This window comes from Hyla sarda, unplaced genomic scaffold, assembly GCF_029499605.1.
Source record: "Hyla sarda isolate aHylSar1 unplaced genomic scaffold, aHylSar1.hap1 scaffold_490, whole genome shotgun sequence".
Taxonomy (NCBI): domain Eukaryota; kingdom Metazoa; phylum Chordata; class Amphibia; order Anura; family Hylidae; genus Hyla; species Hyla sarda.
The window spans coordinates 122,657-143,964 of record NW_026610501.1 but is presented as its reverse complement, the minus strand read 5'-3'; the positions used below and the strand labels follow the sequence as shown (position 1 = coordinate 143,964).

At 50.4% G+C, this 21,308-nt stretch overlaps 58 non-coding genes across 58 annotated transcripts; all 58 read left to right on the top strand.

The window, feature by feature from the left end:
- The first annotated feature begins 554 nt into the window (after nt 1–554).
- On the top strand, nt 555–626 carry TRNAE-CUC (transfer RNA glutamic acid (anticodon CUC)). The gene has a single exon. It is a non-coding gene; the product is annotated as a tRNA-Glu (tRNA).
- Nucleotides 627–789: 163 nt separating this feature from the next.
- TRNAE-CUC (transfer RNA glutamic acid (anticodon CUC)) lies at nt 790–861 on the top strand. Its single transcript has one exon. It is a non-coding gene; the product is annotated as a tRNA-Glu (tRNA).
- A 163-nt stretch (nt 862–1,024) lies between these two features.
- Nucleotides 1,025–1,096, top strand: TRNAE-CUC (transfer RNA glutamic acid (anticodon CUC)). Its single transcript has one exon. It is a non-coding gene; the product is annotated as a tRNA-Glu (tRNA).
- A 163-nt stretch (nt 1,097–1,259) lies between these two features.
- TRNAE-CUC (transfer RNA glutamic acid (anticodon CUC)) lies at nt 1,260–1,331 on the top strand. The gene has a single exon. It is a non-coding gene; the product is annotated as a tRNA-Glu (tRNA).
- Nucleotides 1,332–1,494: 163 nt separating this feature from the next.
- Nucleotides 1,495–1,566, top strand: TRNAE-CUC (transfer RNA glutamic acid (anticodon CUC)). Its single transcript has one exon. It is a non-coding gene; the product is annotated as a tRNA-Glu (tRNA).
- A 163-nt stretch (nt 1,567–1,729) lies between these two features.
- Nucleotides 1,730–1,801, top strand: TRNAE-CUC (transfer RNA glutamic acid (anticodon CUC)). Its single transcript has one exon. It is a non-coding gene; the product is annotated as a tRNA-Glu (tRNA).
- Nucleotides 1,802–2,434: 633 nt separating this feature from the next.
- TRNAE-CUC (transfer RNA glutamic acid (anticodon CUC)) lies at nt 2,435–2,506 on the top strand. The gene has a single exon. It is a non-coding gene; the product is annotated as a tRNA-Glu (tRNA).
- A 163-nt stretch (nt 2,507–2,669) lies between these two features.
- Nucleotides 2,670–2,741, top strand: TRNAE-CUC (transfer RNA glutamic acid (anticodon CUC)). The gene has a single exon. It is a non-coding gene; the product is annotated as a tRNA-Glu (tRNA).
- Nucleotides 2,742–2,903: 162 nt separating this feature from the next.
- On the top strand, nt 2,904–2,975 carry TRNAE-CUC (transfer RNA glutamic acid (anticodon CUC)). Its single transcript has one exon. It is a non-coding gene; the product is annotated as a tRNA-Glu (tRNA).
- A 773-nt stretch (nt 2,976–3,748) lies between these two features.
- Nucleotides 3,749–3,820, top strand: TRNAE-CUC (transfer RNA glutamic acid (anticodon CUC)). Its single transcript has one exon. It is a non-coding gene; the product is annotated as a tRNA-Glu (tRNA).
- Nucleotides 3,821–3,984: 164 nt separating this feature from the next.
- TRNAE-CUC (transfer RNA glutamic acid (anticodon CUC)) lies at nt 3,985–4,056 on the top strand. Its single transcript has one exon. It is a non-coding gene; the product is annotated as a tRNA-Glu (tRNA).
- A 398-nt stretch (nt 4,057–4,454) lies between these two features.
- Nucleotides 4,455–4,526, top strand: TRNAE-CUC (transfer RNA glutamic acid (anticodon CUC)). The gene has a single exon. It is a non-coding gene; the product is annotated as a tRNA-Glu (tRNA).
- Nucleotides 4,527–4,924: 398 nt separating this feature from the next.
- TRNAE-CUC (transfer RNA glutamic acid (anticodon CUC)) lies at nt 4,925–4,996 on the top strand. Its single transcript has one exon. It is a non-coding gene; the product is annotated as a tRNA-Glu (tRNA).
- Nucleotides 4,997–5,159: 163 nt separating this feature from the next.
- On the top strand, nt 5,160–5,231 carry TRNAE-CUC (transfer RNA glutamic acid (anticodon CUC)). Its single transcript has one exon. It is a non-coding gene; the product is annotated as a tRNA-Glu (tRNA).
- Nucleotides 5,232–5,532: 301 nt separating this feature from the next.
- On the top strand, nt 5,533–5,604 carry TRNAE-CUC (transfer RNA glutamic acid (anticodon CUC)). The gene has a single exon. It is a non-coding gene; the product is annotated as a tRNA-Glu (tRNA).
- Nucleotides 5,605–5,767: 163 nt separating this feature from the next.
- Nucleotides 5,768–5,839, top strand: TRNAE-CUC (transfer RNA glutamic acid (anticodon CUC)). Its single transcript has one exon. It is a non-coding gene; the product is annotated as a tRNA-Glu (tRNA).
- Nucleotides 5,840–6,472: 633 nt separating this feature from the next.
- On the top strand, nt 6,473–6,544 carry TRNAE-CUC (transfer RNA glutamic acid (anticodon CUC)). The gene has a single exon. It is a non-coding gene; the product is annotated as a tRNA-Glu (tRNA).
- Nucleotides 6,545–6,707: 163 nt separating this feature from the next.
- On the top strand, nt 6,708–6,779 carry TRNAE-CUC (transfer RNA glutamic acid (anticodon CUC)). The gene has a single exon. It is a non-coding gene; the product is annotated as a tRNA-Glu (tRNA).
- Nucleotides 6,780–6,942: 163 nt separating this feature from the next.
- TRNAE-CUC (transfer RNA glutamic acid (anticodon CUC)) lies at nt 6,943–7,014 on the top strand. The gene has a single exon. It is a non-coding gene; the product is annotated as a tRNA-Glu (tRNA).
- A 398-nt stretch (nt 7,015–7,412) lies between these two features.
- Nucleotides 7,413–7,484, top strand: TRNAE-CUC (transfer RNA glutamic acid (anticodon CUC)). The gene has a single exon. It is a non-coding gene; the product is annotated as a tRNA-Glu (tRNA).
- A 163-nt stretch (nt 7,485–7,647) lies between these two features.
- Nucleotides 7,648–7,719, top strand: TRNAE-CUC (transfer RNA glutamic acid (anticodon CUC)). Its single transcript has one exon. It is a non-coding gene; the product is annotated as a tRNA-Glu (tRNA).
- A 163-nt stretch (nt 7,720–7,882) lies between these two features.
- On the top strand, nt 7,883–7,954 carry TRNAE-CUC (transfer RNA glutamic acid (anticodon CUC)). Its single transcript has one exon. It is a non-coding gene; the product is annotated as a tRNA-Glu (tRNA).
- A 163-nt stretch (nt 7,955–8,117) lies between these two features.
- TRNAE-CUC (transfer RNA glutamic acid (anticodon CUC)) lies at nt 8,118–8,189 on the top strand. Its single transcript has one exon. It is a non-coding gene; the product is annotated as a tRNA-Glu (tRNA).
- A 163-nt stretch (nt 8,190–8,352) lies between these two features.
- On the top strand, nt 8,353–8,424 carry TRNAE-CUC (transfer RNA glutamic acid (anticodon CUC)). The gene has a single exon. It is a non-coding gene; the product is annotated as a tRNA-Glu (tRNA).
- Nucleotides 8,425–8,822: 398 nt separating this feature from the next.
- TRNAE-CUC (transfer RNA glutamic acid (anticodon CUC)) lies at nt 8,823–8,894 on the top strand. The gene has a single exon. It is a non-coding gene; the product is annotated as a tRNA-Glu (tRNA).
- Nucleotides 8,895–9,057: 163 nt separating this feature from the next.
- TRNAE-CUC (transfer RNA glutamic acid (anticodon CUC)) lies at nt 9,058–9,129 on the top strand. Its single transcript has one exon. It is a non-coding gene; the product is annotated as a tRNA-Glu (tRNA).
- A 163-nt stretch (nt 9,130–9,292) lies between these two features.
- On the top strand, nt 9,293–9,364 carry TRNAE-CUC (transfer RNA glutamic acid (anticodon CUC)). Its single transcript has one exon. It is a non-coding gene; the product is annotated as a tRNA-Glu (tRNA).
- A 163-nt stretch (nt 9,365–9,527) lies between these two features.
- Nucleotides 9,528–9,599, top strand: TRNAE-CUC (transfer RNA glutamic acid (anticodon CUC)). Its single transcript has one exon. It is a non-coding gene; the product is annotated as a tRNA-Glu (tRNA).
- Nucleotides 9,600–9,762: 163 nt separating this feature from the next.
- On the top strand, nt 9,763–9,834 carry TRNAE-CUC (transfer RNA glutamic acid (anticodon CUC)). The gene has a single exon. It is a non-coding gene; the product is annotated as a tRNA-Glu (tRNA).
- A 398-nt stretch (nt 9,835–10,232) lies between these two features.
- Nucleotides 10,233–10,304, top strand: TRNAE-CUC (transfer RNA glutamic acid (anticodon CUC)). Its single transcript has one exon. It is a non-coding gene; the product is annotated as a tRNA-Glu (tRNA).
- Nucleotides 10,305–10,467: 163 nt separating this feature from the next.
- Nucleotides 10,468–10,539, top strand: TRNAE-CUC (transfer RNA glutamic acid (anticodon CUC)). The gene has a single exon. It is a non-coding gene; the product is annotated as a tRNA-Glu (tRNA).
- Nucleotides 10,540–10,702: 163 nt separating this feature from the next.
- On the top strand, nt 10,703–10,774 carry TRNAE-CUC (transfer RNA glutamic acid (anticodon CUC)). Its single transcript has one exon. It is a non-coding gene; the product is annotated as a tRNA-Glu (tRNA).
- Nucleotides 10,775–11,172: 398 nt separating this feature from the next.
- Nucleotides 11,173–11,244, top strand: TRNAE-CUC (transfer RNA glutamic acid (anticodon CUC)). The gene has a single exon. It is a non-coding gene; the product is annotated as a tRNA-Glu (tRNA).
- Nucleotides 11,245–11,642: 398 nt separating this feature from the next.
- TRNAE-CUC (transfer RNA glutamic acid (anticodon CUC)) lies at nt 11,643–11,714 on the top strand. The gene has a single exon. It is a non-coding gene; the product is annotated as a tRNA-Glu (tRNA).
- A 163-nt stretch (nt 11,715–11,877) lies between these two features.
- On the top strand, nt 11,878–11,949 carry TRNAE-CUC (transfer RNA glutamic acid (anticodon CUC)). Its single transcript has one exon. It is a non-coding gene; the product is annotated as a tRNA-Glu (tRNA).
- A 163-nt stretch (nt 11,950–12,112) lies between these two features.
- Nucleotides 12,113–12,184, top strand: TRNAE-CUC (transfer RNA glutamic acid (anticodon CUC)). Its single transcript has one exon. It is a non-coding gene; the product is annotated as a tRNA-Glu (tRNA).
- Nucleotides 12,185–12,582: 398 nt separating this feature from the next.
- Nucleotides 12,583–12,654, top strand: TRNAE-CUC (transfer RNA glutamic acid (anticodon CUC)). The gene has a single exon. It is a non-coding gene; the product is annotated as a tRNA-Glu (tRNA).
- Nucleotides 12,655–12,817: 163 nt separating this feature from the next.
- On the top strand, nt 12,818–12,889 carry TRNAE-CUC (transfer RNA glutamic acid (anticodon CUC)). The gene has a single exon. It is a non-coding gene; the product is annotated as a tRNA-Glu (tRNA).
- Nucleotides 12,890–13,052: 163 nt separating this feature from the next.
- Nucleotides 13,053–13,124, top strand: TRNAE-CUC (transfer RNA glutamic acid (anticodon CUC)). The gene has a single exon. It is a non-coding gene; the product is annotated as a tRNA-Glu (tRNA).
- A 163-nt stretch (nt 13,125–13,287) lies between these two features.
- Nucleotides 13,288–13,359, top strand: TRNAE-CUC (transfer RNA glutamic acid (anticodon CUC)). The gene has a single exon. It is a non-coding gene; the product is annotated as a tRNA-Glu (tRNA).
- Nucleotides 13,360–13,992: 633 nt separating this feature from the next.
- TRNAE-CUC (transfer RNA glutamic acid (anticodon CUC)) lies at nt 13,993–14,064 on the top strand. The gene has a single exon. It is a non-coding gene; the product is annotated as a tRNA-Glu (tRNA).
- A 398-nt stretch (nt 14,065–14,462) lies between these two features.
- TRNAE-CUC (transfer RNA glutamic acid (anticodon CUC)) lies at nt 14,463–14,534 on the top strand. Its single transcript has one exon. It is a non-coding gene; the product is annotated as a tRNA-Glu (tRNA).
- A 163-nt stretch (nt 14,535–14,697) lies between these two features.
- TRNAE-CUC (transfer RNA glutamic acid (anticodon CUC)) lies at nt 14,698–14,769 on the top strand. Its single transcript has one exon. It is a non-coding gene; the product is annotated as a tRNA-Glu (tRNA).
- Nucleotides 14,770–14,932: 163 nt separating this feature from the next.
- On the top strand, nt 14,933–15,004 carry TRNAE-CUC (transfer RNA glutamic acid (anticodon CUC)). The gene has a single exon. It is a non-coding gene; the product is annotated as a tRNA-Glu (tRNA).
- Nucleotides 15,005–15,402: 398 nt separating this feature from the next.
- On the top strand, nt 15,403–15,474 carry TRNAE-CUC (transfer RNA glutamic acid (anticodon CUC)). Its single transcript has one exon. It is a non-coding gene; the product is annotated as a tRNA-Glu (tRNA).
- Nucleotides 15,475–15,637: 163 nt separating this feature from the next.
- On the top strand, nt 15,638–15,709 carry TRNAE-CUC (transfer RNA glutamic acid (anticodon CUC)). The gene has a single exon. It is a non-coding gene; the product is annotated as a tRNA-Glu (tRNA).
- A 163-nt stretch (nt 15,710–15,872) lies between these two features.
- TRNAE-CUC (transfer RNA glutamic acid (anticodon CUC)) lies at nt 15,873–15,944 on the top strand. Its single transcript has one exon. It is a non-coding gene; the product is annotated as a tRNA-Glu (tRNA).
- A 536-nt stretch (nt 15,945–16,480) lies between these two features.
- Nucleotides 16,481–16,552, top strand: TRNAE-CUC (transfer RNA glutamic acid (anticodon CUC)). The gene has a single exon. It is a non-coding gene; the product is annotated as a tRNA-Glu (tRNA).
- Nucleotides 16,553–17,420: 868 nt separating this feature from the next.
- TRNAE-CUC (transfer RNA glutamic acid (anticodon CUC)) lies at nt 17,421–17,492 on the top strand. Its single transcript has one exon. It is a non-coding gene; the product is annotated as a tRNA-Glu (tRNA).
- Nucleotides 17,493–18,125: 633 nt separating this feature from the next.
- Nucleotides 18,126–18,197, top strand: TRNAE-CUC (transfer RNA glutamic acid (anticodon CUC)). The gene has a single exon. It is a non-coding gene; the product is annotated as a tRNA-Glu (tRNA).
- A 398-nt stretch (nt 18,198–18,595) lies between these two features.
- On the top strand, nt 18,596–18,667 carry TRNAE-CUC (transfer RNA glutamic acid (anticodon CUC)). The gene has a single exon. It is a non-coding gene; the product is annotated as a tRNA-Glu (tRNA).
- A 163-nt stretch (nt 18,668–18,830) lies between these two features.
- TRNAE-CUC (transfer RNA glutamic acid (anticodon CUC)) lies at nt 18,831–18,902 on the top strand. Its single transcript has one exon. It is a non-coding gene; the product is annotated as a tRNA-Glu (tRNA).
- Nucleotides 18,903–19,300: 398 nt separating this feature from the next.
- Nucleotides 19,301–19,372, top strand: TRNAE-CUC (transfer RNA glutamic acid (anticodon CUC)). The gene has a single exon. It is a non-coding gene; the product is annotated as a tRNA-Glu (tRNA).
- Nucleotides 19,373–19,908: 536 nt separating this feature from the next.
- TRNAE-CUC (transfer RNA glutamic acid (anticodon CUC)) lies at nt 19,909–19,980 on the top strand. The gene has a single exon. It is a non-coding gene; the product is annotated as a tRNA-Glu (tRNA).
- Nucleotides 19,981–20,143: 163 nt separating this feature from the next.
- On the top strand, nt 20,144–20,215 carry TRNAE-CUC (transfer RNA glutamic acid (anticodon CUC)). The gene has a single exon. It is a non-coding gene; the product is annotated as a tRNA-Glu (tRNA).
- A 163-nt stretch (nt 20,216–20,378) lies between these two features.
- Nucleotides 20,379–20,450, top strand: TRNAE-CUC (transfer RNA glutamic acid (anticodon CUC)). Its single transcript has one exon. It is a non-coding gene; the product is annotated as a tRNA-Glu (tRNA).
- A 163-nt stretch (nt 20,451–20,613) lies between these two features.
- Nucleotides 20,614–20,685, top strand: TRNAE-CUC (transfer RNA glutamic acid (anticodon CUC)). The gene has a single exon. It is a non-coding gene; the product is annotated as a tRNA-Glu (tRNA).
- Nucleotides 20,686–21,083: 398 nt separating this feature from the next.
- TRNAE-CUC (transfer RNA glutamic acid (anticodon CUC)) lies at nt 21,084–21,155 on the top strand. The gene has a single exon. It is a non-coding gene; the product is annotated as a tRNA-Glu (tRNA).
- The last annotated feature ends 153 nt before the right edge of the window (nt 21,156–21,308 follow it).

The window sequence follows — 21,308 nt, the reverse complement described above, 5'->3', positions numbered from 1 at the left end:
CTTGCATTTTGCGCGCTTGCTTTTTGATTTTTCCAGAGCTTTCTCAGTAAATCTGCTCTCTGGTGGGCAAAAAGCTCCCAACTTTTCCCTGGTTGTCTAGTGGCTAGGATTCGGCGCTCTCACCGCCGCGGCCCGGGTTCGATTCCCGGTCAGGAAGTCCTCTTTTCAATCTTCAGATACTAATAAACTGCATTCGTATTTTCTCAGTCGGTATCCTCCCTGGTGGTCTAGTGGCTTGCATTTTGCGCGCTTGCTTTTTGACGTTTCCAGAGCTTTCTCAGTAAATCTGCTCTCTGGTGTGCAAAAAGTTCCCAACTCTTCCCTGGTGGTCTAGTGGCTAGGATTCGGCGTTCTCACCGCCGCGGCCCGGGTTTGATTCCCGGTCAGGGAAGTCCTCTTTTCACTCTTCAGAAACTAATAAACAGCATCCGTATTTTCTCAGTCGGTATCCTCCCTGGTGGTCTAGTGGCTTGCATTTTGCGCACTTGCTTTTTGATTTTTCCAGAGCTTTCTCAGTAAATCTGGTTCCTGGTGGGCAAAAAGTTCCCAACTTTTCCCTGGTGGTCTAGTGGCTAGGATTCGGCGCTCTCACTGCCGCGGCCCGGGTTCGATTCCCGGTCAGGGAAGTCCTCTTTTCAATCTTCAGATACTAATAAACTGCATTCGTATTTTCTCAGTCGGTATCCTCCCTGGTGGTCTAGTGGCTAGCATTTTGCGCGCTTGCTTTTTGACGTTTCCAGAGCTTTCTCAGTAAATCTGCTCTCTGGTGTGCAAAAAGTTCCCAACTCTTCCCTGGTGGTCTAGTGGCTAGGATTCGGCGTTCTCACCGCCGCGGCCCGGGTTCGATTCCCGGTCAGGGAAGTCCTCTTTTCAATCTTCAGATACTAATAAACTGCATTCGTATTTTCTCAGTCGGTATCCTCCCTGGTGGTCTAGTGGCTAGCATTTTGCGCGCTTGCTTTTTGACGTTTCCAGAGCTTTCTCAGTAAATCTGATCTCTGGTGTGCAAAAAGTTCCCAACTCTTCCCTGGTGGTCTAGTGGCTAGGATTCGGCGTTCTCACCGCCGCGGCCCGGGTTCGATTCCCGGTCAGGGAAGTCCTCTTTTCAATCTTCAGAAACTAATAAACAGCATCCGTATTTTCTCAGTCGGTATCCTCCCTGGTGGTCTAGTGGCTTGCATTTTGCGCGCTTGCTTTTTGATTTTTCCAGAGCTTTCTCAGTAAATCTGCTCTCTGGTGGGCAAAAAGCTCCCAACTTTTCCCTGGTGGTCTAGTGGCTAGGATTCGGCGCTCTCACCGCCGCGGCCCGGGTTCGATTCCCGGTCAGGGAAGTCCTCTTTTCAATCTTCAGAAACTAATAAACAGCATCCGTATTTTCTCAGTCGATATCCTCCCTGGTGGTCTAGTGGCTAGCATTTTGCGCGCTTGCTTTTTGACGTTTCCAGAGCTTTCTCAGTAAATCTGCTCTCTGGTGGGCAACAAGTTCCCAACTCTTCCCTGGTGGTCTAGTGGCTAGGATTCGGCGCTCTCACCGCCGCGGCCCGGGTTCGATTCCCGGTCAGGGAAGTCCTCTTTTCAATCTTCAGAAACTAATAAACAGCATCCGTATTTTCTCAGTCGGTATCCTCCCTGGTGGTCTAGTGGCTTGCATTTTGCGCACTTGCTTTTTGATTTTTCCAGAGCTTTCTCAGTAAATCTGGTTCCTGGTGGGCAAAAAGTTCCCAACTTTTCCCTGGTGGTCTAGTGGCTAGGATTCGGCGTTCTCACCGCCGCGGCCCGGGTTCGATTCCCGGTCAGGGAAGTCCTCTTTTCACTCTTCAGAAACTAATAAACAGCATCCGTATTTTCTCAGTCGGTATCCTACCTGGTGGTCTAGTGGCTAGCATTTTGCGCGCTTGCTTTTTGACGTTTCCAGAGCTTTCTCAGTAAATCTGCTCTCTGGTGGGCAACAAGTTCCCAACTCTTCCCTGGTGGTCTAGTGGCTAGGATTCGGCGCTCTCACCGCCGCGGGCCCGGGTTCGATTCCCGGTCAGGTAAGTCCTCTTTTCAATCTTCAGAAACTAATAAACAGCATCCGTATTTTCTCAGTCGGTATCCTCCCTGGTGGTCTAGTGGCTTGCATTTTGCGCGCTTGCTTTTTGATTTTTCCAGAGCTTTCTCAGTAAATCTGGTTTCTGGTGGGCAAAAAGCTCCCAACTTTTCCCTGGTGGTCTAGTGACTAGGATTCGGCGCTCTCACCGCCGCGGCCCGGGTTCGATTCCCGGTCAGGGAAGTCCTCTTTTCAATCTTCAGATACTAATAAACTGCATTCGTATTTTCTCAGTCGGTATCCTCCCTGGTGGTCTAGTGGCTAGCATTTGCGCGCTTGCTTTTTGACGTTTCCAGAGCTTTCTCAGTAAATCTGCTCTCTGGTGTGCAAAAAGTTCCCAACTCTTCCCTGGTGGTCTAGTGGCTAGGATTCGGCGTTCTCACCGCCGCGGCCCGGGTTCGATTCCCGGTCAGGGAAGTCCTCTTTTCACTCTTCAGAAACTAATAAACAGCATCCGTATTTTCTCAGTCGGTATCCTCCCTGGTGGTCTAGTGGCTTGCATTTTGCGCGCTTGCTTTTTGATTTTTCCAGAGCTTTCTCAGTAAATCTGCTCTCTGGTGGGCAAAAAGCTCCCAACTTTTCCCTGGTGGTCTAGTGGCTAGGATTCGGCGCTCTCACCGCCGCGGCCCGGGTTCGATTCCCGGTCAGGAAGTCCTCTTATCAATCTTCAGATACTAATAAACAGCATCCGTATTTTCTCAGTCGGTATCCTCCCTGGTGGTCTAGTGGCTTGCATTTTGCGCGCTTACTGTTTGACATTTCCAGAGCTTTCTCAGTAAATCTGATTTCTGGTGGGCAAAAAGCTCCCAACTTTTCCCTGGTGGTCTAGTGGCTAGGATTCGGCGCTCTCACCGCCGCGGCCCGGGTTCGATTCCCGGTCAGGGAAGTCCTCTTTTCAATCTTCAGAAACTAATAAACAGCATTCGTATTTTCTTGGTCGATATCCTCCCTGGTGGTCTAGTGGCTAGGACTAAGATTCGGCGCTCTCACCGCCGCGGCCCGGGTTCGATTCCCGGTCAGGGAAGTCCTCTTTTCAATCTTCAGAAACTAATAAACAGCATCCGTATTTTCTCAGTCGATATCCTCCCTGGTGGTCTAGTGGCTAGCATTTTGCGCGCTTGCTTTTTTGACGTTTCCAGAGCTTTCTCAGTAAATCTGCTCTCTGGTGGGCAACAAGTTCCCAACTCTTCCCTGGTGGTCTAGTGGCTAGGATTCGGCGCTCTCACCGCCGCGGCCCGGGTTCGATTTCCCGATCAGGGAAGTCCTTTTTTCAATCTTCAGAAACTAATAAACAGCATCCGTATTTTCTCAGTCGGTATCCTCCCTGGTGGTCTAGTGGCTTGCATTTTGCGCGCTTGCTTTTTGATTTTTCCAGAGCTTTCTCAGTAAATCTGCTCTCTGGTGGGCAAAAAGCTCCCAACTTTTCCCTGGTGGTCTAGTGGGTAGGATTCGGCGCTCTCACCGCCGCGGCCCGGGTTCAATTTCCGGTCAGGGAAGTCCTCTTTTCAATCTTCAGAAACTAATAAACAGCATCCGTATTTTCTCAGTCGGTATCCTCCCTGGTGGTCTAGTGGCTTGCATTTTGCGCGCTTGCTTTTTGATTTTTCCAGAGCTTTCTCAGTAAATCTGGTTTCTGGTGGGCAAAAAGCTCCCAACTTTTCCCTGGTGGTCTAGTGGCTAGGATTCGGCGCTCTCACCGCCGCGGCCCGGGTTTGATTCCCGGTCAGGGAAGTCCTCTTTTCAATCTTCAGATACTAATAAACTGCATTCGTATTTTCTCAGTCGGTATCCTCCCTGGTGGTCTAGTGGCTAGCATTTTGCGCGCTTGCTTTTTGACGTTTCCAGAGCTTTCTCAGTAAATCTGCTCTCTGGTGTGGCAAAAAGTTCCCAACTCTTCCCTGGTGGTCTAGTGGCTAGGATTCGGCGTTCTCACCGCCGCGGCCCGGGTTCGATTCCCGGTCAGGGAAGTCCCCTTTTCACTCTTCAGAAACTAATAAACAGCATCCGTATTTTCTCAGTCGGTATCCTCCCTGGTGGTCTAGTGGCTTGCATTTTGCGCGCTTGCTTTTTGATTTTTCCAGAGCTTTCTCAGTAAATCTGCTCTCTGGTGGGCAAAAAGCTCCCAACTTTTCCCTGGTTGTCTAGTGGCTAGGATTCGGCGCTCTCACCGCCGCGGCCCGGGTTCGATTCCCGGTCAGGGAAGTCCTCTTTTCAATCTTCAGATACTAATAAACTGCATTCGTATTTTCTCAGTCGGTATCCTCCCTGGTGGTCTAGTGGCTTGCATTTTGCGCGCTTACTGTTTGACATTTCCAGAGCTTTGTCAGTAAATCTGCTCTCTGGTGGGCAAAAAGCTCCCAACTTTTCCCTGGTGGTCTAGTGGCTAGGATTCGGCGCTCTCACCGCCGCGGCCCGGGTTCGATTCCCGGTCAGGGAAGTCCTCTTTTCACTCTTCAGAAACTAATAAACAGCATCCGTATTTTCTCAGTCGGTATCCTCCCTGGTGGTCTAGTGGCTAGCATTTTGCGCGCTTGCTTTTTGACGTTTCCAGAGCTTTCTCAGTAAATCTGCTCTCTGGTGTGCAAAAAGTTCCCAACTCTTCCCTGGTGGTCTTTGGGCTAGGATTCGGCGCTCTCTCCGCCGCGGCCCGGGTTCGATTCCCGGTCAGGGAAGTCCTCTTTTCAATCTTCAGATACTAATAAACAGCATCCGTATTTTCTCAGTCGGTATCCTCCCTGGTGGTCTAGTGGCTTGCATTTTGCGCGCCTACTTGTTGACTTTTCCAGAGCTTTCTCAGTAAATCTGCTCTCTGGTGGGCAAAAAGCTCCCAACTTTTCCCTGGTGGTCTAGTGGCTAGGATTCGGTGCTCTCACCGCCGCGGCCTGGGTTCGATTCCCGGTCAGGGAAGTCCTCTTTTCAATCTTCAGATACTAATAAACAGCATCCGTATTTTCTCAGTCGGTATCCTCCCTGGTGGTCTAGTGGCTTGCATTTTGCGCGCCTACTTGTTGACTTTTCCAGAGCTTTCTCAGTAAATCTGCTCTCTGGTGGACAAAAAGCTCCCAACTTTTCCCTGGTGGTCTAGTGGCTAGGATTCGGCGCTCTCACCGCCGCGGCCCGGGTTCGATTCCCGGTCAGGGAAGTCCTCTTTTCAATCTTCAGAAACTAATAAACAGCATTCGTATTTTCTTGGTCGATATCCTCCCTGGTGGTCTAGTGGCTAGGACTAAGATTCGGCGTTCTCACCGCCGCGGCCCGGGTTTGATTCCCGGTCAGGGAAGTCCTCTTTTCAATCTTCAGATACTAATAAACTGCATTCGTATTTTCTCAGTCGGTATCCTCCCTGGTGGTCTAGTGGCTAGCATTTTGCGCGCTTGCTTTTTGACGTTTCCAGAGCTTTCTCAGTAAATCTGCTCTCTGGTGGGCAAAAAGCTCCCAACTTTTCCCTGGTGGTCTAGTGGCTAGGATTTGGCGCTCTCACCGCCGCGGCCCGGGTTCGATTCCCGGTCAGGGAAGTCCTCTTTTCAATCTTCAGAAACTAATAAACAGCATTCGTATTTTCTTGGTCGATATCCTCCCTGGTGGTCTAGTGGCTTGCATTTTGCGCGCCTACTTGTTGACTTTTCCAGAGCTTTCTCAGTAAATCTGATCTCTGGTGGGCAAAAAGCTCCCAACTTTTCCCTGGTGGTCTAGTGGCTAGGATTCGGCGCTCTCACCGCCGCGGCCCGGGTTCGATTCCCGGTCAGGGAAGTCCTCTTTTCAATCTTCAGAAACTAATAAACAGCATCCGTATTTTCTCAGTCGATATCCTCCCTGGTGGTCTAGTGGCTAGCATTTTGCGCGCTTGCTTTTTGACGTTTCCAGAGCTTTCTCAGTAAATCTGCTCTCTGGTGGGCAACAAGTTCCCAACTCTTCCCTGGTGGTCTAGTGGCTAGGATTCGGCGCTCTCACCGCCGCGGCCCGGGTTCGTTTCCCGGTCAGGGAAGTCCTCTTTTCAATCTTCAGAAACTAATAAACAGCATCCGTATTTTCTCAGTCGGTATCCTCCCTGGTGGTCTAGTGGCTTGCATTTTGCGCGCTTGCTTTTTGATTTTTCCAGAGCTTTCTCAGTAAATCTGCTCTCTGGTGGGCAAAAAGCTCCCAACTTTTCCCTGGTTGTCTAGTGGCTAGGATTCGGCGCTCTCACCGCCGCGGCCCGGGTTCGATTCCCGGTCAGGGAAGTCCTCTTTTCAATCTTCAGATACTAATAAACTGCATTCGTATTTTCTCAGTCGGTATCCTCCCTGGTGGTCTAGTGGCTAGCATTTTGCGCGCTTGCTTTTTGACGTTTCCAGAGCTTTCTCAGTAAATCTGCTCTCTGGTGGGCAAAAAGCTCCCAACTTTTCCCTGGTGGTCTAGTGGCTAGGATTCGGCGCTCTCACCGCCGCGGCCCGGGTTCGATTCCCGGTCAGGGAAGTCCTCTTTTCAATCTTCAGATACTAATAAACAGCATCCGTATTTTCTCAGTCGGTATCCTCCCTGGTGGTCTAGTGGCTTGCATTTTGCGCGCCTACTTGTTGACTTTTCCAGAGCTTTCTCAGTAAATCTGCTCTCTGGTGGGCAAAAAGCTCCCAACTTTTCCCTGGTGGTCTAGTGGCTAGGATTCGGCGCTCTCACCGCCGCGGCCCGGGTTCGATTCCCGGTCAGGGAAGTCCTCTTTTCAATCTTCAGAAACTAATAAACAGCATCCGTATTTTCTCAGTCGGTATCCTCCCTGGTGGTCTAGTGGCTTGCATTTTGCGCTCTTGCTTTTTGACGTTTCCAGAGCTTTCTCAGTAAATCTGCTCTCTGGTGGGCAACAAGTTCCCAACTCTTCCCTGGTGGTCTAGTGGCTAGGATTCGGCGCTCTCACCGCCGCGGCCCGGGTTCGATTCCCGGTCAGGGAAGTCCTCTTTTCAATCTTCAGAAACTAATAAACAGCATCCGTATTTTCTCAGTCGGTATCCTCCCTGGTGATATAGTGGCTTGCATTTTGCGCGCTTGCTTTTTGATTTTTCCAGAGCTTTCTCAGTAAATCTGCTCTCTGGTGGGCAAAAAGCTCCCAACTTTTCCCTGGTTGTCTAGTGGCTAGGATTCGGCGCTCTCACCGCCGCGGCCCGGGTTCGATTCCCGGTCAGGGAAGTCCTCTTTTCAATCTTCAGATACTAATAAACTGCATTCGTATTTTCTCAGTCGGTATCCTCCCTGGTGGTCTAGTGGCTAGCATTTTGCGCGCTTGCTTTTTGACGTTTCCAGAGCTTTCTCAGTAAATCTGCTCTCTGGTGGGCATAAAGCTCCCAACTTTTCCCTGGTGGTCTAGTGGCTAGGATTCGGCGCTCTCACCGCCGCGGCCCGGGTTCGATTCCCGGTCAGGGAAGTCCTCTTTTCAATCTTCAGATACTAATAAACAGCATCCGTATTTTCTCAGTCGGTATCCTCCCTGGTGGTCTAGTGGCTTGCATTTTGCGCGCTTACTGTTTGACATTTCCAGAGCTTTCTCAGTAAATCTGGTTTCTGGTGGGCAAAAAGCTCCCAACTTTTCCCTGGTGGTCTAGTGGCTAGGATTCGGCGCTCTCACCGCCGCGGCCCGGGTTCGATTCCCGGTCAGGGAAGTCCTCTTTTCAATCTTCAGATACTAATAAACAGCATCCGTATTTTCTCAGTCGGTATCCTCCCTGGTGGTCTAGTGGCTTGCATTTTGCGCGCCTACTTGTTGACTTTTCCAGAGCTTTCTCAGTAAATCTGCTCTCTGGTGGGCAAAAAGCTCCCAACTTTTCCCTGGTGGTCTAGTGGCTAGGATTCGGCGCTCTCACCGCCGCGGCCCGGGTTCGATTCCCGGTCAGGGAAGTCCTCTTTTCAATCTTCAGAAACTAATAAACAGCATCCGTATTTTCTCAGTCGATATCCTCCCTGGTGGTCTAGTGGCTAGCATTTTGTGCGCTTGCTTTTTGACGTTTCCAGAGCTTTCTCAGTAAATCTGCTCTCTGGTGGGCAACAAGTTCCCAACTCTTCCCTGGTGGTCTAGTGGCTAGGATTCGGCGCTCTCACCGCCGCGGCCCGGGTTCGATTCCCGGTCAGGGAAGTCCTCTTTTCAATCTTCAGAAACTAATAAACAGCATCCGTATTTTCTCAGTCGGTATCCTCCCTGGTGGTCTAGTGGCTTGCATTTTGCGCACTTGCTTTTTGATTTTTCCAGAGCTTTCTCAGTAAATCTGGTTCCTGGTGGGCAAAAAGTTCCCAACTTTTCCCTGGTGGTCTAGTGGCTAGGATTCGGCGCTCTCACCGCCGCGGCCCGGGTTCGATTCCCGGTCAGGGAAGTCCTCTTTTCAATCTTCAGATACTAATAAACTGCATTCGTATTTTCTCAGTCGGTATCCTCCCTGGTGGTCTAGTGGCTAGCATTTTGCGCGCTTGCTTTTTGACGTTTCCAGAGCTTTCTCAGTAAATCTGCTCTCTGGTGTGCAAAAAGTTCCCAACTCTTCCCTGGTGGTCTAGTGGCTAGGATTCGGCGCTCTCACCGCCGCGGCCTGGTTTCAATTCCCGGTCAGGGAAGTCCTCTTTTCACTCTTCAGAAACTAATAAACAGCATCCGTATTTTCTCAGTCGGTATCCTCCCTGGTGGTCTAGTGGCTTGCATTTTGCGCACTTGCTTTTTGATTTTTCCAGAGCTTTCTCAGTAAATCTGGTTCCTGGTGGGCAAAAAGTTCCCAACTTTTCCCTGGTGGTCTAGTGGCTAGGATTCGGCGCTCTCACCGCCGCGGCCCGGGTTCGATTCCCGGTCAGGGAAGTCCTCTTTTCAATCTTCAGATACTAATAAACAGCATCCGTATTTTCTCAGTCGGTATCCTCCCTGGTGGTCTAGTGGCTTGCATTTTGCGCGCCTACTTGTTGACTTTTCCAGAGCTTTCTCAGTAAATCTGCTCTCTGGTGGGCAAAAAGCTCCCAACTTTTCCCTGGTGGTCTAGTGGCTAGGATTTGGCGCTCTCACCGCCGCGGCCCGGGTTCGATTCCCGGTCAGGGAAGTCCTCTTTTCAATCTTCAGAAACTAATAAACAGCATCCGTATTTTCTCAGTCGGTATCCTCCCTGGTGGTCTAGTGGCTTGCATTTTGCGCACTTGCTTTTTGATTTTTCCAGAGCTTTCTCAGTAAATCTGGTTCCTGGTGGGCAAAAAGTTCCCAACTTTTCCCTGGTGGTCTAGTGGCTAGGATTCGGCGCTCTCACCGCCGCGGCCTGGGTTCGATTCCCGGTCAGGGAAGTCCTCTTTTCAATCTTCAGATACTAATAAACTGCATTCGTATTTTCTCAGTCGGTATCCTCCCTGGTGGTCTAGTGGCTAGCATTTTGCGCGCTTGCTTTTTGACGTTTCCAGAGCTTTCTCAGTAAATCTGCTCTCTGGTGTGCAAAAAGTTCCCAACTCTTCCCTGGTGGTCTAGTGGCTAGGATTCGGCGTTCTCACCGCCGCGGCCCGGGTTCGATTCCCGGTCAGGGAAGTCCTCTTTTCACTCTTCAGAAACTAATAAACAGCATCCGTATTTTCTCAGTCGGTATCCTCCCTGGTGGTCTAGTGGCTTGCATTTTGCGCACTTGCTTTTTGATTTTTCCAGAGCTTTCTCAGTAAATCTGGTTCCTGGTGGGCAAAAAGTTCCCAACTTTTCCCTGGTGGTCTAGTGGCTAGGATTCGGCGTTCTCACCGCCGCGGCCCGGGTTCGATTCCCGGTCAGGGAAGTCCTCTTTTCACTCTTCAGAAACTAATAAACAGCATCCGTATTTTCTCAGTCGGTATCCTCCCTGGTGGTCTAGTGGCTTGCATTTTGCGCGCTTGCTTTTTGATTTTTCCAGAGCTTTCTCAGTAAATCTGCTCTCTGGTGGGCAAAAAGCTCCCAACTTTTCCCTGGTGGTCTAGTGGCTAGGATTCGGCGCTCTCACCGCCGCGGCCCGGGTTCGATTCCCGGTAAGGGAAGTCCTCTTTTCAATCTTCAGATACTAATAAACAGCGTCCATATTTTCTCAGTCGGTATCCTCCCTGGTGGTCTAGTGGCTTGCATTTTGCGCGCTTACTGTTTGACATTTCCAGAGCTTTCTCAGTAAATCTGGTTTCTGGTGGGCAAAAAGCTCCCAACTTTTCCCTGGTGGTCTAGTGGCTAGGATTCGGCGCTCTCACCGCCGCGGCCCGGGTTCGATTCCCGGTCAGGGAAGTCCTCTTTTCAATCTTCAGAAACTAATAAACAGCATCCGTATTTTCTCAGTCGATATCCTCCCTGGTGGTCTAGTGGCTAGCATTTTGCGCGCTTGCTTTTTGACGTTTCCAGAGCTTTCTCAGTAAATCTGCTCTCTGGTGGGCAACAAGTTCCCAACTCTTCCCTGGTGGTCTAGTGGCTAGGATTCGGCGCTCTCACCGCCGCGGCCCGGGTTCGATTCCCGGTCAGGGAAGTCCTCTTTTCAATCTTCAGAAACTAATAAACAGCATCCGTATTTTCTCAGTCGGTATCCTCCCTGGTGGTCTAGTGGCTTGCATTTTGCGCACTTGCTTTTTGATTTTTCCAGAGCTTTCTCAGTAAATCTGGTTCCTGGTGGGCAAAAAGTTCCCAACTTTTCCCTGGTGGTCTAGTGGCTAGGATTCGGCGCTCTCACCGCCGCGGCCCGGGTTCGATTCCCGGTCAGGGAAGTCTTCTTTTCAATCTTCAGAAACTAATAAACAGCATCCGTATTTTCTCAGTCGGTATCCTCCCTGGTGGTCTAGTGGCTTGCATTTTGCGCGCTTGCTTTTAGATTTTTCCAGAGCTTTCTCAGTAAATCTGCTCTCTGGTGGGCAAAAAGCTCCCAACTTTTCCCTGGTTGTCTAGTGGCTAGGATTCGGCGCTCTCACCGCCGCGGCCCGGGTTCGATTCCCGGTCAGGGAAGTCCTCTTTTCAATCTTCAGATACTAATAAACTGCATTCGTATTTTCTCAGTCGGTATCCTCCCTGGTGGTCTAGTGGCTTGCATTTTGCGCACTTGCTTTTTGATTTTTCCAGAGCTTTCTCAGTAAATCTGGTTCCTGGTGGGCAAAAAGTTCCCAACTTTTCCCTGGTGGTCTAGTGGCTAGGATTCGGCGCTCTCACCGCCGCGGCCCGGGTTCGATTCCCGGTCAGGGAAGTCCTCTTTTCAATCTTCAGATACTAATAAACTGCATTCGTATTTTCTCAGTCGGTATCCTCCCTGGTGGTCTAGTGGCTAGCATTTTGCGCGCTTGCTTTTTGACGTTTCCAGAGCTTTCTCAGTAAATCTGCTCTCTGGTGTGCAAAAAGTTCCCAACTCTTCCCTGGTGGTCTAGTGGCTAGGATTCGGCGCTCTCACCGCCGCGGCCTGGTTTCAATTCCCGGTCAGGGAAGTCCTCTTTTCACTCTTCAGAAACTAATAAACAGCATCCGTATTTTCTCAGTCGGTATCCTCCCTGGTGGTCTAGTGGCTAGCATTTTGCGCGCTTGCTTTTTGACGTTTCCAGAGCTTTCTCAGTAAATCTGCTCTCTGGTGGGCAAAAAGCTCCCAACTTTTCCCTGGTGGTCTAGTGGCTAGGATTTGGCGCTCTCACCGCCGCGGCCCGGGTTCGATTCCCGGTCAGGGAAGTCCTCTTTTCAATCTTCAGAAACTAATAAACAGCATCCGTATTTTCTCAGTCGGTATCCTCCCTGGTGGTCTAGTGGCTAGCATTTTGCGCGCTTGCTTTTTGACGTTTCCAGAGCTTTCTCAGTAAATCTGCTCTCTGGTGTGCAAAAAGTACCCAACTCTTCCCTGGTGGTCTAGTGGCTAGGATTCGGCGTTCTCACCGCCGCGGCCCGGGTTCGATTCCCGGTCAGGGAAGTCCTCTTTTCACTCTTCAGAAACTAATAAACAGCATCCGTATTTTCTCAGTCGGTATCCTCCCTGGTGGTCTAGTGGCTTGCATTTTGCGCACTTGCTTTTTGATTTTTCCAGAGCTTTCTCAGTAAATCTGGTTCCTGGTGGGCAAAAAGTTCCCAACTTTTCCCTGGTGGTCTAGTGGCTAGGATTCGGCGCTCTCACCGCCGCGGCCCGGGTTCGATTCCCGGTCAGGGAAGTCCTCTTTTCAATCTTCAGATACTAATAAACTGCATTCGTATTTTCTCAGTCGGTATCCTCCCTGGTGGTCTAGTGGCTAGCATTTTGCGCGCTTGCTTTTTGACGTTTCCAGAGCTTTCTCAGTAAATCTGCTCTCTGGTGTGCAAAAAGTTCCCAACTCTTCCCTGGTGGTCTAGTGGCTAGGATTCGGCGCTCTCACCGCCGCGGCCTGGTTTCAATTCCCGGTCAGGGAAGTCCTCTTTTCACTCTTCAGAAACTAATAAACAGCATCCGTATTTTCTCAGTCGGTATCCTCCCTGGTGGTGTAGTGGCTAGCATTTTGCGCGCTTGCTTTTTGACGTTTCCAGAGCTTTCTCAGTAAATCTGCTCTCTGGTGGGCAAAAAGCTCCCAACTTTTCCCTGGTGGTCTAGTGGCTAGGATTTGGCGCTCTCACCGCCGCGGCCCGGGTTCGATTCCCGGTCAGGGAAGTCCTCTTTTCAATCTTCAGAAACTAATAAACAGCATCCGTATTTTCTCAGTCGGTATCCTCCCTGGTGGTCTAGTGGCTTGCATTTTGCGCGCTTGCTTTTTGACGTTTCCAGAGCTTTCTCAGTAAATCTGCTCTCTGGTGGGCAACAAGTTCCCAACTCTTCCCTGGTGGTCTAGTGGCTAGGATTCGGCGCTCTCACCGCCGCGGCCCGGGTTCGATTCCCGGTCAGGGAAGTCCTCTTTTCAATCTTCAGAAACTAATAAACAGCATCCGTATTTTCTCAGTCGGTATCCTCCCTGGTGGTCTAGTGGCTTGCATTTTGCGCACTTGCTTTTTGATTTTTCCAGAGCTTTCTCAGTAAATCTGGTTCCTGGTGGGCAAAAAGTTCCCAACTTTTCCCTGGTGGTCTAGTGGCTAGGATTCGGCGCTCTCACCGCCGCGGCCCGGGTTCGATTCCCGGTCAGGGAAGTCCTCTTTTCAATCTTCAGATACTAATAAACTGCATTCGTATTTTCTCAGTCGGTATCCTCCCTGGTGGTCTAGTGGCTAGCATTTTGCGCGCTTGCTTTTTGACGTTTCCAGAGCTTTCTCAGTAAATCTGCTCTCTGGTGTGCAAAAAGTTCCCAACTCTTCCCTGGTGGTCTAGTGGCTAGGATTCGGCGTTCTCACCGCCGCGGCCCGGGTTCGATTCCCGGTCAGGGAAGTCCTCTTTTCACTCTTCAGAAACTAATAAACAGCATCCGTATTTTCTCAGTCGGTATCCTCCCTGGTGGTCTAGTGGCTTGCATTTTGCGCACTTGCTTTTTGATTTTTCCAGAGCTTTCTCAGTAAATCTGCTCTCTGGTGGGCAAAAAGCTCCCAACTTTTCCCTGGTGGTCTAGTGGCTAGGATTCGGCGCTCTCACCGCCGCGGCCCGGGTTCGATTCCCGGTAAGGGAAGTCCTCTTTTCAATCTTCAGATACTAATAAACAGCGTCCATATTTTCTCAGTCGGTATCCTCCCTGGTGGTCTAGTGGCTTGCATTTTGCACGCTTACTGTTTGACATTTCCAGAGCTTTCTCAGTAAATCTGGTTTCTGGTGGGCAAAAAGCTCCCAACTTTTCCCTGGTGGTCTAGTGGCTAGGATTCGGCGCCCTCACCGCCGCGGCCCGGGTTTGATTCCCGGTCAGGGAAGTCCTCTTTTCAATCTTCAGAAACTAATAAACAGCATCCGTATTTTCTCAGTCGATATCCTCCCTGGTGGTCTAGTGGCTAGCATTTTGCGCGCTTGCTTTTTGACGTTTCCAGAGCTTTCTCAGTAAATCTGCTCTCTGGTGGGCAACAAGTTCCCAACTCTTCCCTGGTGGTCTAGTGGCTAGGATTCGGCGCTCTCACCGCCGCGGCCCGGGTTCGATTCCCGGTCAGGGAAGTCTTCTTTTCAATCTTCAGAAACTAATAAACAGCATCCGTATTTTCTCAGTCGGTATCCTCCCTGGTGGTCTAGTGGCTTGCATTTTGCGCGCTTGCTTTTAGATTTTTCCAGAGCTTTCTCAGTAAATCTGCTCTCTGGTGGGCAAAAAGCTCCCAACTTTTCCCTGGTTGTCTAGTGGCTAGGATTCGGCGCTCTCACCGCCGCGGCCCGGGTTCGATTCCCGGTAAGGGAAGTCCTCTTTTCAATCTTCAGATACTAATAAACAGCGTCCATATTTTCTCAGTCGGTATCCTCCCTGGTGGTCTAGTGGCTTGCATTTTGCACGCTTACTGTTTGACATTTCCAGAGCTTTCTCAGTAAATCTGGTTTCTGGTGGGCAAAAAGCTCCCAACTTTTCCCTGGTGGTCTAGTGGCTAGGATTCGGCGCTCTCACCGCCGCGGCCCGGGTTCGATTCCCGGTCAGGGAAGTCCTCTTTTCAATCTTCAGAAACTAATAAACAGCATCCGTATTTTCTCAGTCGATATCCTCCCTGGTGGTCTAGTGGCTAGCATTTTGCGCGCTTGCTTTTTGACGTTTCCAGAGCTTTCTCAGTAAATCTGGTTTCTGGTGGGCAACAAGTTCCCAACTCTTCCCTGGTGGTCTAGTGGCTAGGATTCGGCGCTCTCACCGCCGCGGCCCGGGTTCGATTCCCGGTCAGGGAAGTCCTCTTTTCAATCTTCAGAAACTAATAAACAGCATCCGTATTTTCTCAGTCGGTATCCTCCCTGGTGGTCTAGTGGCTTGCATTTTGCGCACTTGCTTTTTGATTTTTCCAGAGCTTTCTCAGTAAATCTGGTTCCTGGTGGGCAAAAAGTTCCCAACTTTTCCCTGGTGGTCTAGTGGCTAGGATTCGGCGCTCTCACCGCCGCGGCCCGGGTTCGATTCCCGGTCAGGGAAGTCTTCTTTTCAATCTTCAGAAACTAATAAACAGCATCCGTATTTTCTCAGTCGGTATCCTCCCTGGTGGTCTAGTGGCTTGCATTTTGCGCGCTTGCTTTTAGATTTTTCCAGAGCTTTCTCAGTAAATCTGCTCTCTGGTGGGCAAAAAGCTCCCAACTTTTCCCTGGTTGTCTAGTGGCTAGGATTCGGCGCTCTCACCGCCGCGGCCCGGGTTCGATTCCCGGTCAGGGAAGTCCTCTTTTCAATCTTCAGATACTAATAAACTGCATTCGTATTTTCTCAGTCGGTATCCTCCCTGGTGGTCTAGTGGCTAGCATTTTGCGCGCTTGCTTTTTGACGTTTCCAGAGCTTTCTCAGTAAATCTGCTCTCTGGTGTGCAAAAAGTACCCAACTCTTCCCTGGTGGTCTAGTGGCTAGGATTCGGCGTTCTCACCGCCGCGGCCCGGGTTCGATTCCCGGTCAGGGAAGTCCTCTCTTCACTCTTCAGAAACTAATAAACAGCATCCGTATTTTCTCAGTCGGTATCCTCCCTGGTGGTCTAGTGGCTTGCATTTTGCGCGCTTGCTTTTTGATTTTTCCAGAGCTTTCTCAGTAAATCTGCTCTCTGGTGGGCAAAAAGCTCCCAACTTTTCCCTGGTGGTCTAGTGGCTAGGATTCGGCGCTCTCACCGCCGCGGCCCGGGTTCGATTCCCGGTCAGGGAAGTCCTCTTTTCAATCTTCAGAAACTAATAAACAGCATCCGTATTTTCTCAGTCGGTATCCTCCCTGGTGGTCTAGTGGCTTGCATTTTGCGCGCTTACTGTTTGACATTTCCAGAGCTTTCTCAGTAAATCTGGTTTCTGGTGGGCAAAAAGCTCCCAACTTTTCCCTGGTGGTCTAGTGGCTAGGATTCGGCGCTCTCACCGCCGCGGCCCGGGTTCGATTCCCGGTCAGGGAAGTCCTCTTTTCAATCTTCAGAAACTAATAAACAGCATTCGTATTTTCTTGGTCGATATCCTCCCTGGTGGTCTAGTGGCTAGGACTAAGATTCGGCGTTCTCACCGCCGCGGCCCGGGTTTGATTCCCGGTCAGGGAAGTCCTCTTTTCAATCTTCAGATACTAATAAACAGCATCCGTATTTTCTCAGTCGGTATCCTCCCTGGTGGTCTAGTGGCTTGCATTTTGCGCGCCTACTTGTTGACTTTTCCAGAGCTTTCTCAGTAAATCTGCTCTCTGGTGGGCAAAAAGCTCCCAACTTTTCCCTGGTGGTCTACTGGGTAGGATTCGGCGCTCTCACCGCCGCGGCCCGGGTTCGATTCCCGGTCAGGGAAGTCCTCTTTTCAATCTTCAGAAACTAATAAACAGCATCCGTATTTTCTCAGTCGATATCCTCCCTGGTGGTCTAGTGGCTAGCATTTTGCGCGCTTGCTTTTTGACGTTTCCAGAGCTTTCTCAGTAAATCTGCTCTCTGGTGGGCAACAAGTTCCCAACTCTTCCCTGGTGGTCTAGTGGCTAGGATTCGGCGCTCTCACCGCCGCGGCCCGGGTTCGATTCCCGGTCAGGGAAGTCCTCTTTTCAATCTTCAGAAACTAATAAACAGCATCCGTATTTTCTCAGTCGGTATCCTCCCTGGTGGTCTAGTGGCTTGCATTTTGCGCACTTGCTTTTTGATTTTTCCAGAGCTTTCTCAGTAAATCTGGTTCCTGGTGGGCAAAAAGTTCCCAACTTTTCCCTGGTTGTCTAGTGGCTAGGATTCGGCGCTCTCACCGCCGCGGCCCGGGTTCGATTCCCGGTCAGGGAAGTCCTCTTTTCAATCTTCAGAAACTAATAAACAGCATCCGTATTTTCTCAGTCGGTATCCTCCCTGGTGGTCTAGTGGCTTGCATTTTGCGCGCTTGCTTTTTGATTTTTCCAGAGCTTTCTCAGTAAATCTGCTCTCTGGTGGGCAAAAAGCTCCCAACTTTTCCCTGGTTGTCTAGTGGCTAGGATTCGGCGCTCTCACCGCCGCGGCCCGGGTTCGATTCCCGGTCAGGGAAGTCCTCTTTTCAATCTTCAGATACTAATAAACTGCATTCATATTTTCTCAGTCGGTATCCTCCCTGGTGGTCTAGTGGCTTGCATTTTGCGCGCTTGCTTTTTGACGTTTCCAGAGCTTTCTCAGTAAATCTGCTCTCTGGTGTGCAAAAAGTTCCCAACTCTTCCCTGGTGGTCTAGTGGCTAGGATTCGGCGCTCTCACCGCCGCGGCCCGGGTTCGATTCCCGGTCAGGTAAGTCCTCTTTTCAATCTTCAGAAACTAATAAACAGCATCCGTATTTTCTCAGTCGGTATCCTCCCTGGTGGTCTAGTGGCTAGCATTTTGCGCGCTTGCTTTTTGATTTTTCCAGAGCTTTCTCAGTAAATCTGCTCTCTGGTGTGCAAAAAGCTCCCAACTTTTCCCTGGTGGTCTAGTGGCTAGGATTCGGCGTTCTCACCGCCGCGGCCCGGGTTCGATTCCCGGTCAGGGAAGTCCTCTTTTCACTCTATAGAAACTAATAAACAGCATCCGTATTTTCTCAGTGGGTATCCTCCCTGGTGGTCTAGTGGCTTGCATTTTGCGCGCCTACTTGTTGACTTTTCCAGAGCTTTCTCAGTAAATCTGCTCTCTGGTGGGCAAAAAGCACTCAACTTTTCCCTGGTGGTCTAGTGGCTAGGATTCGGCGCTCTCACCGCCACAGCCCGGGTTCGATTCCCGGTCAGGGAAGTCCTCTTTTCAATCTTCAGAAACTAATAAACAGCATCCGTATTTTCTCCGTCGATATCCTCCCTGGTGGTCTAGTGGCTAGCATTTTGCGCGCTTGCTTTTTGACGTTTCCAGAGCTTTCTCAGTAAATCTGCTCTCTGGTGTGCAAAAAGTTCCCAACTCTTCCCTGGTGGTCTAGTGGCTAGGATTCGGCGCTCTCACCGCCGCGGCCCGGGTTCGATTCCCGGTCAGGTAAGTCCTCTTTTCAATCTTCAGAAACTAATAAACAGCATCCGTATTTTCTCAGTCGGTATCCTCCCTGGTGGTCTAGTGGCTAGCATTTTGCGCGCTTGCTTTTTGATTTTTCCAGAGCTTTCTCAGTAAATCTGCTCTCTGGTGGGCAAAAAGCTCCCAACTTTTCCCTGGTGGTCTAGTGGCTAGGATTCGGCGTTCTCACCGCCGCGGCCCGGGTTCGATTCCCGGTCAGGGAAGTCCTCTTTTCACTCTATAGAAACTAATAAACAGCATCCGTATTTTCTCAGTGGGTATCCTCCCTGGTGGACTAGTGGCTTGCATTTTGCGCGCCTACTTGTTGACTTTTCCAGAGCTTTCTCAGTAAATCTGCTCTCTGGTGGGCAAAAAGCTCCCAACTTTTCCCTGGTGGTCTAGTGGCTAGGATTCGGCGCTCTCACCGCCACAGCCCGGGTTCGATTCCCGGTCAGGGAAGTCCTCTTTTCAATCTTCAGAAACTAATAAACAGCATCCGTATTTTCTCCGTCGATATCCTCCCTGGTGGTCTAGTGGCTAGCATTTTGCGCGCTTGCTTTTTGACGTTTCCAGAGCTTTCTCAGTAAATCTGCTCTCTGGTGGGCAACAAGTTCCCAACTCTTCCCTGGTGGTCTAGTGGCTAGGATTCGGCGCTCTCACCGCCGCGGCCCGGGTTCGATTCCCGGTCAGGGAAGTCCTCTTTTCAATCTTCAGAAACTAATAAACAGCATCCGTATTTTCTCAGTCGGTATCCTCCCTGGTGGTCTAGTGGCTTGCATTTTGCGCACTTGCTTTTTGATTTTTCCAGAGCTTTCTCAGTAAATCTGGTTCCTGGTGGGCAAAAAGTTCCCAACTTTTCCCTGGTGGTCTAGTGGCTAGGATTCGGCGCTCTCACCGCCGCGGCCCGGGTTCGATTCCCGGTCAGGGAAGTCCTCTTTTCAATCTTCAGAAACTAATAAACAGCATCCGTATTTTCTCAGTCGGTATCCTCCCTGGTGGTCTAGTGGCTTGCATTTTGCGCGCTTGCTTTTTGATTTTTCCAGAGCTTTCTCAGTAAATCTGCTCTCTGGTGGGCAAAAAGCTCCCAACTTTTCCCTGGTTGTCTAGTGGCTAGGATTCGGCGCTCTCACCGCCGCGGCCCGGGTTCGGTTCCCGGTCAGGGAAGTCCTCTTTTCAATCTTCAGATACTAATAAACTGCATTCGTATTTTCTCAGTCGGTATCCTCCCTGGTGGTCTAGTGGCTAGCATTTTGCGCGCTTGCTTTTTGACGTTTCCAGAGCTTTCTCAGTAAATCTGCTCTCTGGTGTGCAAAAAGTTCCCAACTCTTCCCTGGTGGTCTAGTGGCTAGGATTCGGCGTTCTCACCGCCGCGGCCCGGGTTCGATTCCCGGTCAGGGAAGTCCTCTTTTCACTCTTCAGAAACTAATAAACAGCATCCGTATTTTCTCAGTCGGTATCCTCCCTGGTGGTCTAGTGGCTTGCATTTTGCGCGCTTGCTTTTTGATTTTTCCAGAGCTTTCTCAGTAAATCTGCTCTCTGGTGGGCAAAAAGCTCCCAACTTTTCCCTGGTTGTCTAGTGGCTAGGATTCGGCGCTCTCACCGCCGCGGCCCGGGTTCGATTCCCGGTCAGGGAAGTCCTCTTTTCAATCTTCAGATACTAATAAACTGCATTCGTATTTTCTTGGTCGATATCCTCCCTGGTGGTCTAGTGGCTAGGACTAAGATTCGGCGTTCTCACCGCCGCGGCCCGGGTTTGATTCCCGGTCAGGGAAGTCCTCTTTTCAATCTTCAGATACTAATAAACAGCATCCGTATTTTCTCAGTCGGTATCCTCCCTGGTGGTCTAGTGGCTTGCATTTTGCGCGCCTACTTGTTGACTTTTCCAGAGCTTTCTCAGTAAATCTGCTCTCTGGTGGGCAAAAAGTTCCCAACTCTTCCCTGGTGGTCTAGTGGCTAGGATTCGGCGTTCTCACCGCCGCGGCCTGGGTTCGATTCCCGGTCAGGGAAGTCCTCTTTTCACTCTTCAGAAACTAATAAACAGCATCCGTATTTTCTCAGTCGGTATCCTCCCTGGTGGTCTAGTAGCTTGCATTTTGCGCGCTTGCTTTTTGATTTTTCCAGAGCTTTCTCAGTAAATCTGCTCTCTGGTGGGCAAAAAGCTCCCAACTTTTCCCTGGTGGTCTAGTGGCTAGGATTCGGCGCTCTCACCGCCGCGGCCCGGGTTCGATTCCCGGTCAGGGAAGTCCTCTTTTCAATCTTCAGATACTAATAAACAGCATCCGTATTTTCTCAGTCGGTATCCTCCCTGGTGGTCTAGTGGCTTGCATTTTGCGCGCTTACTGTTTGACATTTCCAGAGCTTTCTCAGTAAATCTGGTTTCTGGTGGGCAAAAAGCTCCCAACTTTTCCCTGGTGGTCTAGTGGCTAGGATTCGGCGCTCTCACCGCCGCGGCCCGGGTTCGATTCCCGGTCAGGGAAGTCCTCTTTTCAATCTTCAGAAACTAATAAACAGCATCCGTATTTTCTCAGTCGGTATCCTCCCTGGTGGTCTAGTGGCTTGCATTTTGCGCACTTGCTTTTTGATTTTTCCAGAGCTTTCTCAGTAAATCTGGTTCCTGGTGGGCAAAAAGTTCCCAACTTTTCCCTGGTGGTCTAGTGGCTAGGATTCGGCGCTCTCACCGCCGCGGCCCGGGTTCGATTCCCGGTCAGGGAAGTCCTATTTTCAATCTTCAGAAACTAATAAACAGCATCCGTATTTTCTCAGTCGGTATCCTCCCTGGTGGTCTAGTGGCTTGCATTTTGCGCGCTTGCTTTTTGATTTTTCCAGAGCTTTCTCAGTAAATCTGCTCTCTGGTGGGCAAAAAGCTCCCAACTTTTCCCTGGTTGTCTAGTGGCTAGGATTCGGCGCTCTCACCGCCGCGGCCCGTGTTCGATTCCCGGTCAGGGAAGTCCTCTTTTCAATCTTCAGAAACTAATAAACAGCATCCGTATTTTCTCAGTCGATATCCTCCCTGGTGGTCTAGTGGCTAGCATTTTGCGCACTTGCTTTTTGACGTTTCCAGAGCTTTCTCAGTAAATCTGCTCTCTGGTGGGTAACAAGTTCCCAACTCTTCCCTGGTGGTCTAGTGGCTAGGATTCGGCGCTCTCACCGCCGCGGCCCGGGTTCGATTCCCGGTCAGGGAAGTCCTCTTTTCAATCTTCAGAAACTAATAAACAGCATCCGTATTTTCTCAGTCGGTATCCTCCCTGGTGGTCTAGTGGCTTGCATTTTGCGCACTTGCTTTTTGATTTTTCCAGAGCTTTCTCAGTAAATCTGGTTCCTGGTGGGCAAAAAGT